The sequence below is a fragment of the Parasteatoda tepidariorum genome, chromosome 4 (genome assembly GCF_043381705.1).
Source record: "Parasteatoda tepidariorum isolate YZ-2023 chromosome 4, CAS_Ptep_4.0, whole genome shotgun sequence".
Classification (NCBI taxonomy): domain Eukaryota; kingdom Metazoa; phylum Arthropoda; class Arachnida; order Araneae; family Theridiidae; genus Parasteatoda; species Parasteatoda tepidariorum.
The window spans coordinates 79197281-79208391 of record NC_092207.1 but is presented as its reverse complement, the minus strand read 5'-3'; positions in this window follow the sequence as shown (position 1 = coordinate 79208391).

Below are 11111 nucleotides of genomic sequence, written 5' to 3'. Positions count from 1 at the left end.
TCATGGAACTGGCCTTGCATCAGAAAGGTTTTGGGTTCAAATCCCGGGCAAGGCATGGATGTTCTTTCATTCCCTATACTATTTGTCTTTACTGTGGGAGCAATGTTGGTCCACCTAACATATTGCCCTGAAAGAGTGGACAGCAAATCTGCCCTTCAGATGCCTGTATGATGAAAGGTCATTCCCCAGGTGGGCATTGGAAAAAAGAGAGAAAAAAAAACTTAATTTTTCAGTTTGGGCTTTACAAACAATTTTTCACTTCCATTATTTGTCTTGCTTTTTAAATTCAAAGAAATTTTACTTTTATATTGAATGTTTATACAATATTAGTTTTTCTTAAGGTTTTTTTTTAAAATTTATTTTTGTAAAACTTTTTTTTTTATAAAAATATATAATTCAATAAATTTCAATACATTTATTTCTGCTTTTAAGTACTGCAAAGGAAAATATTCTCTGTTACTTAAATAAACTATTAATTGCTGAAGAACTATGAAAAAAATTCTGTATGGGTTGACAGGTATAACATTGACCTTGTGAAAAAAAAAATTTCTGAATAAGATTTCTCTTCATTTTTTGTGTGTCACCTCATCAGTTTTTTCTAACAGACCTAAAATTAATGTTAAAAAATGTAATTGGTGGTGGTGCTTGTAGAGGTTGTGAATTTTGCCATTTATGTAAAAGTAACTATTTTTTTTCTCCATAGCGTAGAAAGCAATAGCTTTGAAAGCCTCTTTATTTTTACAAGGAAATTAATGAACAAAATATATTTCCAAGAAACATAGCAAAGATTTTGTGATTATTTGAGGTATCTTACTGAAATAGTGGTTTTAATCTTTTTTGATGCAATTCCTTTAGACCAAAATTAATATTCTCCAAATGATAGTCATAATGCTAGAAAAATATCAATTGTGACACCAAACCTATCCACCTTTATGTTAAGGAAATTTTTAATTTGAATTTAAAAAACTGCATAATTTTGTATCTAAATGCTCATCAAATTTTTTAAAACTGTAAAAAGTTCAATTTCTTTCATTGTTTGTGACTGGAATTCTCATTATAAATGATTATTCACAGTACAATTGTCAATAATATACCTTAATAAGACGTGGAGCTACTTTGTCTGATTTTGGACTTCATGTTATTAAACCCTACATTCAAGTCCCAATTCAGAAATACGAGGCGGATGGAAGAATGCAACTATTAATAACACTCAACGAAGAGCCAGAGAAACACATATTGCAAGTCGTAAAATACTATCGAAGCTTTTCTCCCAATTTGCTCAAAACAATCTTTAGCGAGTAATTCATTAACCCTTTGTAGAATGAACGGTAATACATAATATGCAGGATTAAGAAGGAAAAATGAAATTCAATTCTTTTTTAAACTTTAGATATATGTAGCACTATAATATGTTTTTATTTTATATAAAAATTACATTTTATAGTTCTCTATCGTGTGGAATCTTTCAAAGTAATCCCTGAAGCCCTGGTTTTCGAAAACATGTGTCACAAAATTAATTAGTTTAGAGTCTTCTGCCTTTAATTTTTCTGTTTGAAGATACAGAACAATCTTAACTCTTTACATCTTCACAGTGCCGCAATATATGTAGTTAGCCATTAAGCGGTGGCTGGGAGCAGACATACGACTGGAACGGTAAATCGTTGGTGGCTGAGAGTAGACTTACGAACGCAAAGGGTTTATAACACTCGAAGAGGAATCAGAGAAACACTTATTGCAAGTCGTGAAATACTATCGAAGCTATTCTCCAAGTTGCTCAAAGCAATCATTAGTAAGCAATTAATTCAAATCTTACATTTTATTGCTTTTTTGTGGTTAAGCAGTATTGTTATCTTTGGAAATTTTAGTTTTTATTATTTTATCTCCTAAATCAGCTTTATAATTGAATTAATAAAAATGCTTTTGGTAAAATTAAGGAACTAGAATTCATTTTAATTTTAAACCCGCTTGTAGCACGTGTAGTTGTTTATTAAATTTTCAAAATTTTTATTTTATCTTAACATTTTACTAGTCCTATAGAAAAAGAATAATAGGGTGACACATATAAAAAATATAAAATTTCTGCCTATCTGCTGAGAGCCACCCTAGTTTACATATAAAGTTTAAAATAAATATTACAATTACTTGTTTCAAAGGAATGATTTATAGATATCCGTGAATCGATTCCTCAGGTGGTTTGTCTACTTTAGGTAAACACGGGCTTCACAAACCCCAGGTGCACCAGTGATTTTTTTCATTTTTTTTTTAATACCTAGTCCCAGTTTAAAACAGTTTTATAAACTTAGAGTATTCCAGTGTACTGGCTTTTGATCCATTGAACTAATGAATACTATATTTAACTCTACTCAATGGCTTAGACTTTGATCTTATTTCCAAAATGGGGAAACTGATTGTTATTTATTATTTTTTTTTAAAATTTAGAAAATCGCTTTTGGTAATGGGAAAGTTATTTGCTGCAATTGTTTTGTGCTAGAAAAGAAAAAATTTCACAGCCATTCGAAATATTCATGGAAAAAGTGCATTGATTTTTCAGAATTATTCCTACATTTGTTATGATAAAGGCCCACTTCCATAAATTTATTAGACAGTTTTAAAATTTTTCTCCAACGACTACAATAAATCAGAAATTTTAGTGACTTTCTTGTTCCCATGATATATTTTTAAATAAACGTTACTTATTATCCAAGTTGATGTAGTATAATTACGACCAAAGCTTGAACAGTTTTCAAAATTTGAAGAGGAAAAAAAACACTAAACCTTCTTACATTACCCATTTGTTTTTCTATAAATTGAAACTGCTTAAGTAATTGATTTTATAAACAAGTTCTATATGTTTTACTAAGTATTTGGTACACATAATCGAAGGTTTAAAAAACCTAAGCTTTAGATTTTATGAGATAAAAGTGCAACTTCATATAGCAGTGGAGAAATATTCTTGCATTTATCGATAAATTTTATTAAATGCGTCGAAATAGTTATGATACATGCAAAAGAATCCAAGTGAAGGCAATTTTGTTATTTCGGGACATTAACGTTGGATTTTTCATAATTTAAAATTTTGCTCCTCTATTACTTTTTTTAAAATATCAATTATGTTTTAGAAATATCAATCTTTGTTTCCTACAAATTTTATTTTAAATCGTATTTTTATGGATTTAGATTTTAGGAAAGTTCTAGCTTGCGCATTTTTCATTAAAAAGTCATTACGTATAATTTGCACGATTCTATGAAAGTTTTACCTCCGCAGATAATTCATGCTTGTTTCTACTCACAATTTAATTTTGTGGAAACTCATGCATACTGTTAGTCTTGAGAATTTGAAATATTAAATACTTGAGAAATTATAAAAGCGTTTATATATCTACTTGTGTCTAATAACATTTCTTCTTTAAGTGATTTCTCTTTTTCAGGCGTACGAGAGGTTCTCGTTCACTAGTCTCGAGGTGACCCAAATTTTGCATCAGGCATAGTTTATAGCAACGTTTGAGCACCTTATTTAGATTATGTGAAACAGTTAACGTTTGACGGTGTCTGGAACATTTTCTGACTAAAGTTGAATTTAGATTATGATCTCCATATTCCGGGAATCAAATATTTATAAGAATTGTTGACTAATTTATTTTAGAGGTTGCGTACAAAAGGAAGGGTAGTGCCTGATATATTATAAAGCTCGGGCCAAAAACCTCCGAATTTCTAGGGACTTCTTAAATTGAATAAATGTTTTCCTCCTCTAAGACATTTCTAGAATTTTGAAATCGCATAAAATTTAAAAACAACTTTAATTTGTTATAAGTCTATCAAAAATCAAAATTATTATGAGTCAATCAAAAGAATTTTGTACCCAAAGAAATATATTTAGTAAGTGATTGCACTTGTAGCAGGGCTCCCGTCAGTTCTGTGCCTATAGTCCCTAGAATTTCTAAATCTGACACTGAGCAGTGGTCATTGGTCAGGACGTAGCAGCCCCATTACAATGGCCTATATCACCTATGCCCCACTAACTATACTAATAAAAGTCCAATCACAGCACGGTTTCCTTTTAACCGAAAAACTACTCGTGTCATGTTTCAAAGGCCATTATGGCAGCACAATGTTCTGAGAGAACGTTAATATGCATTCCTCACGGAGTGCTTAAATTTTTTTTTTTTGCGCTAGATTAATTTTATAACACCTACCTGGTTATATAGATAAGCCTACTGAGACCAATGATGCAAACCAGTCGAAAAAGATATGGAGAGCTTTCTATGATCCATATGCTTTTTCATGACGTTAATTAGCTAGCTACATGCGATACTTTTCCGAAGGATTTATCTTTATGTAATCAATGCTCCCAAGTCACCGAAGTGCCCCAATGCGAAATACTTTTCGGAATACGTATTGCTGTAAAGCTTGGCGCAGTATAACAAATTCCTGCTTTAATGTTATTAATCTGTATTTATTTCAATCTAATCAACATTGTCAGTGCAATTTAACTTTTTGAAAGTTTAAGTGAAGAGTCTTCGATCACCCATCTGACCTTCCGACTTTTTTGCCAAAAGTTAAGTGTTGATGGATTTGATACAAGTGGCTTAGGAGGACTGATTTTCAAGACAACATAAAAACGTCTGTGTTATTGGCTGCTTGATATTCTGTTGAGATAAATGTCTCAACAAAAGTAGTTGAATTACTTTTTATTCAAAATAAATCTCAATTGGCTTTGTGATTGCCGGTTTATCAATCATTGAATGTTTTTTTAAAATATAAAATCGCCAAACTATACATAAAAGTTGTATGAGGCTAATCAATAGTTACTTATAATTCGTTCAAAATCGATATAAAATTACCCTTTCTATTATCGAAAGTCGTTGTTCATTTTATTAAAAGTAACTACGTATCTTTTCAGTTTGGCCACTTATAATTTCTTCTTAGATCATCTTAGAAACAAAATTCGAGGACAGTCCAACTAACCTGAGAGCTTAAATTTAAACTGGGACCCAGTGCTGCATGACAGTATCAGTTTTAATCGTTTCCTGATAGCTACCAGTAGAATTAATCTTCAATACAAAATTTCGACCACTTGCTCATTAGTTAGAAATGCTAGAAACTGAACTGGAAAAAAAGACCAGTTTTTTGTTTATTTTTCTAACGGCGCTGTTCTGTGGTTTGGTCTTCGTTTACCACAGCTTGGTCTATTCCTGGTGCTGAAGTCCGAGTGTCTGATTGGACTGCAATTTCTTCGTTCGTGTCTAAATGGTTCAGAACCTACCCTAATGTAATATCCTAAACTGCATGATGTAAAAACGGCTATTTTTCTTTTTTAAAATTCTAAATATATAAATAAAGATTGAAGTATTAGAAAATGCATTGTGTACAGGTCATACAAGATTACCGAATAGACATCTCTTGCTAAACGAACCAACACCTGTTTGTTCCAGTTGCAGAGAACTGTTAAGCACATCTTGACCCAGTGTTCCAATTTTGAAATTATGAGAGGACGATATTTTAATTGCGAATATCCTGAATTATCGACTTGAATTAGAGACAATCCGCGCAGAAACCTTTTTGAATATCTTAAAGATCCAAAACTTTTGAACCAGACTTTTAATTTTGACCAAGTGGTGAGTGCAGTATAGCCTTTTTTGGCTCTTGCTCAAAAAATTTAAGATTAACTAATGTAATGTCTTTCGCAGTTTCAAAGTCTAAAAAGACTCCCTTTTGTTAGGTGGTGCAGGTCTGGTGATTATTACTATCATCTGCCCTCTGATCTAAATTGCGATTGGGTAATGCGTGTGCATACGGCAGTTTATTGGCCTCAGATTTGATCAGTATTAAAAATGAATTCCAGACAGTCTTCAATAGCCCATTAGTGTAGCTCAAATACAGCGTTAGGAGCTGAAGCTGATCGCTGCTGGCAGAATTCATGTCTCCCATTGGAATTTATTGTCGAACGAAATTTCGACGATTTTCTAAGTTACAAGAAAGCTCAAAGCTTTAGCTCTGTGCTTCATGCAAGGCCAAGTTAGTGTCTCCTAATTCTAACGAGATAAATAAATTGTTGTCAATCGAAATTATGATCACTTTCAGACATAAACATGCACAAAAATAAAGAGAAAAAATAATAATGCAATTAAAACGATAAGAACTACTTTTTTCAAGTAGACTTAAAATTATTTCATTTTTATCACATGGCATTACGTTTGTAATAAACTCGCCGAAAATTTCCTCGATATCTTTTGAAAGAGATATGCCTTTCTTGAAAAGAGTAGTTTTTTAAGTTTTAATCTATATTACATTTTCCAGACCGTATCTTAAAATTGCATTTGGATTGTGATATTTATGCATGGAATATGTTAGGAAGAGATACTTGGTGAATTTAAGAAAAAACAGCTATAGAGTGTTTAAAAATTGCAAAACATTAACCGTTGAAAATTGCCTAATTTAAAAAAAATTACAAAATAAGTTGATGCTCAATCTTTGCATTTGGTTATAACAAATTTTTAACTCTTTAAAATGTCGCTTGGCACGTTCAAGCATTTTATTCTTAAAATTTCCAAGGTAATTTTATTTTATTATTGAAGTGCAAACATTTTTGCTCATTAAGCTGAATGATTAATTTTTTAGTAAATTCTTCTACGCGCAAGTATCATCTGATATCTTTGCTTAGCTACTTTAACTTTTTTAATTTCACCTATTTGATTGCGATTTCATGTTTTAGTGCTGCATGCACTTTTTTCCATTAAACCCTATATTCAATTCAACTCTAAACTTGTTGAGATTTTAAATGTGTAAAGGAATTTTTTGGAATTAAAACTGCTTATCTGTATTTCTTTTCAAACTTTATTAAATTTTCAAACGTTATTTTCTTTTCTTACAACTACGAATTTAAAAACTATATTTTTTTCTTTTAACATTTTCATATTACCTTTGGAGTAGGTAATAATCAAACTAGGCCTTGTACATTTTTTCAGAAAATTACTGCAAAACGAAGTTTCTTAAATTTAGGTTGAATTTTTCCATTAGGTTAGATATATTTTTAAAATTTTTTTTTCATTCATTGTATGAAATAATTTGTAGATGGTTTTTAATTTTTATTTTTCCAGAAACAAAAATTTATATACCTAATTGCAAATTTTTTTAAATTGTCTTCAGCGTTGATAACACACAGAGGTATTTCAAAACGAAGTCCTTTTCGTTTATTGTCAATATGGGACTTTAATTAAGAGTTGACAATTAAATTTCCGTCTCTAATGAGATTTCCCTTGGAGATAAAGAATTCTATTATTGATTTGGGCTTACTGCTTTGGCTAAAATGCATAAATAGGAAGATATTTTTTGCTCTGAATACCTATGTTAATTAGTTACAGCTTTCATTAGGATGTGTAGGAAACTGGTAATCACTATGTAGTTTTTAATGAGAGAAGATTGAATGAAGTAGAAAAGCATTTTTTTAGCTGCTTTACTTTAAAGCAGTTTTTTATAGGATTAAGGAAAATTCGAGAAAGTTAAAAGGTATTACAATTGGAATGCATTCAAAAAGTACTTTTTAAACTTCCGAGTTCATGGATTATTTTTTTTCCTAGTTTAGGATCGTGAATTACAGTAAAAAGATTCATAGTTAGGATATTATGGAAAATAAGGAACCAATTAAATCTAATGATTGATATTTTCAGTATTATCTTTAAAGATAATACTTCCCTTTAAAATTACTTTACTTTAAAATTACTTTACTTTAAGATAATACTTTAAGGATAATACTTTAAAGATAATACCAAAAATATATTTATGCTGTAAATATATTTTTGGTAAACCTTTTCAGAATAGTATGCTGATTTTTCAGAACTGCATTACCAAAAATTTGATTTAATTTAATATTTTCTAAATACAATTAAGTAATATAGATGCCAAATTTTGTGCGTGCTTTCCGTAGATTTTCCTCCATGGTAGCGAAAGAGAATTAAATTTGTTTCGTTTCCGCCAGCCTTGAAAATAAATCTTTCTTGCATGATTTATTAAATCATTCCCCATTCTTATCAGCTCTCTCAGATATAAATGTTAGGATTATTTTATGTTTTGAAGGACAGGGCCATTTTAAATCACATTTATTAAAGCAAAAGATAAATATTAAAGCATACATCATCATCGCTGATTCCACGTACAATTTAAAATTCTTAGTGTTTGTTCAATTCTCACTATCGAAGCTGTAGCTATTTCCTTAGCTCTGTGGCTAATCTCATAACGGCCTTCCTGAAAATATTGTATCTATCCAGACAGTATGAGCGTGTTGCGCCAGTTGGGACATTTTGGAGAGATGACTAGCCCAATTTTAAATATCATCCAGCATGTGTTAAATTATTTTCATAAAATCTGGTTTGATATTTTATTTTGTTGGATCCCAAGTCACGTCAGAATCCCGGGTAATGACTTGGCCGATGTTGTTGCACGATCTGCTACAAACCCTTTCTTCCTGTTTGTGCCTTACTCAGATATGAAAATACATCTACGACAGACAATAAAATATATATGGTTTCAACAGTGGGATCTCCAAATAAATAATAAATTGCACACTATAAAAATTGATTTGGACTCGTTGCCCGTGTTACGAATCCGTAGAGCAGACGTCCAGCTCACCCCGTCTCCGAATCGGCCACACTCGATTGCCATCTTCCCTTGCTGATTGGTAAACCTCCTTCTCACTGCAACACTTGCAACATTTTACTCACGATCCATTACATTTTAATCATTCGTCCATGTTTTAACCATCTTCGTCTTACCTTTTTCGGTAGTTCTATTTTATGTATAAAAGATTTATTGAAGAAAGCTCATCATATTACCATCTTAGCTTTTCTACGCGCGATTGGTATTTTATGTCGTATAAGACAATTTTTACCCAATTTTATTTACTTTCTATTTTATTACCTACCTACTATTTTAACCTGTTTTATGTAATTTTAATCTACACTTTTATCTGATTTTATTGACTTGAAAATGCTGTTGTGTGTCTTACATATGTTGAAAAAACTGCTTGTTTGGCGCAGCATGTTCATTTTCGGACCTTGTGCCATTAAACAATACATTAAATTAAATTAAAGCATACATTTTGCTAAAACTAGAAAGCAAAATCTTCCAAAATTAATGATAAAGTGCTTATGCTACCAATTTTTTTTCATTTATTATTATAGATCGAATGACTTCTCTTTTGACCAGAGAAATTCAATTATCAAATTTGATTTTAGTCAGGTTGCTTCCGTCTTAAGCTATTTGTTTTGATTTTAAACAAGTTGCATAAATTTTAACCTTGGTAAGACGTGATTAGCTTATTGTGTCAAGAATTGACATCATTCACTAACTGAATAATTTCCAGAAATTATATCTAGAATAGTCAAAACTAGTTAAGGACTAATGACATTAAGACCAAAAGGCAAAGCAGCTGATTTCTAAATAATTTCCATTACCACCTAAAACCCCCACTCCATATATTTTTCGTTTTAAGCAGCACTTTCGTTTTAAGCAGCACGGGAAGGAAAATTTGTGTCAACCAGCTACCAGCTGAGAGGCGAGCGCTTTATTTATTAGATAATGACATTGAAGGAAATGATATTAAACACACACTAAAGATGTTACAATTTTAAATAAATTATTGGTAATTTTGTATTCAATTTAAATCTTCTGCCGTTTTATTGTTTAAGCATATAAAATTATTATTAACTCTGCATTTTAGGTTGATGAAAATCCAATAAAACTTGTTTTAATAAAAGTAATGGGGTTTTTTATTTTCTCTAATTCTTATTTCCATTTGACTTTAATTTTCTTTAAATTTTTTTGTCAAAAAATTTTCATCTTTTCTATTAATTGGAATTCATAGATATCTGATACAGAATATCAGATTTTTGTAACTAATATCCAAACAATTGCCGCTTACCTATCTCTCTAGAAAAAGAAGGAAATTTGAACTAACTAAACGTTGATTAAGCATTTTTCTAGCTGAGAAATATAGTTTTACTCGCAATTTTACCACGATACAGAAAGCTTCACTGTGGATAGTCTTCTGGAATCGATAAATAATTAAGAGGCAATTATTTTGAATTTTCAAACTTATTTTAAAAACAGAAAGTTAATGTGAGAATTGAGCTTATTTGTAATAAAAATTCTTAAATTAATGGTTTTAATCGAAATTATGAACGACAATATCCATAATTAAAAGGCAATAGCCAGAATTATGAGACATTAGTTTATAATGAAAAAGTAAAGCAAAATTATTCTTGCCCAATAACTATTAATCAACTAACGAAAATGTTAAGCAGGTTATTTACTGATTCTTAACCTAGTTTGAATCAAAGTGACTTACGCTGAAGTGACTTTAATACTTCGTAATTCCATTAACAAATACTGTTTCATTTTATACCAGTTTTTTTTTCTCTCTTTTCAATTCTGTAAAAATTATTACTTTACACATGACGAACGAATTATAGAACAATGGATTTTAAATCCCCATATCTTTTAAATTTTTCCGGTCTGAAGATTGGATCTCTTTGTAATTTTTAACAGTTGTTCAAAAATAGAGATGACATTGTATGCATTAGAAAAATTTTTCCAGCTGCATCAAAAAGAAGTCATGTATAAAGAGAGAGAGAAAGAAAAAAAAGGATTATTGAATTTTTCGAGTGAATGAGTTTTGTTTCAATTGGGAGAATAGTTTTTTAAAGAGATGTTCGTAATTCTTTTTTAAAGTCGTTGATATCTCCTGCTTCATTTTGCACTAAATAGATCTGATTTTTGTTAATGTTAACGGAAATATAAAAAAGCAATCTGACAATAAAATCCGGGCAATATTACGAATTCTTTTTTGTAAAAAACTCGATGCTTTACTTAAACTATGCTAAAAAATGAGTTCTTCCTAATAACAAAAGGAATTATAGATATTCTAATTTTAATGTAGAAAAAGGAGAAATAACTTTTGTAAATCGATTCATTTTTTAATTGAAACTTGTTTTTTTTAGATTCTTTTTGTTATTGTTGCAAGCTTTTCACTATTTTGCAAGTGCAAGCTGTATATTAAGCTGGGGAGAACAAAATGTGAATGGTAGAATATATATATAGATGTGTAGGAAACTGGT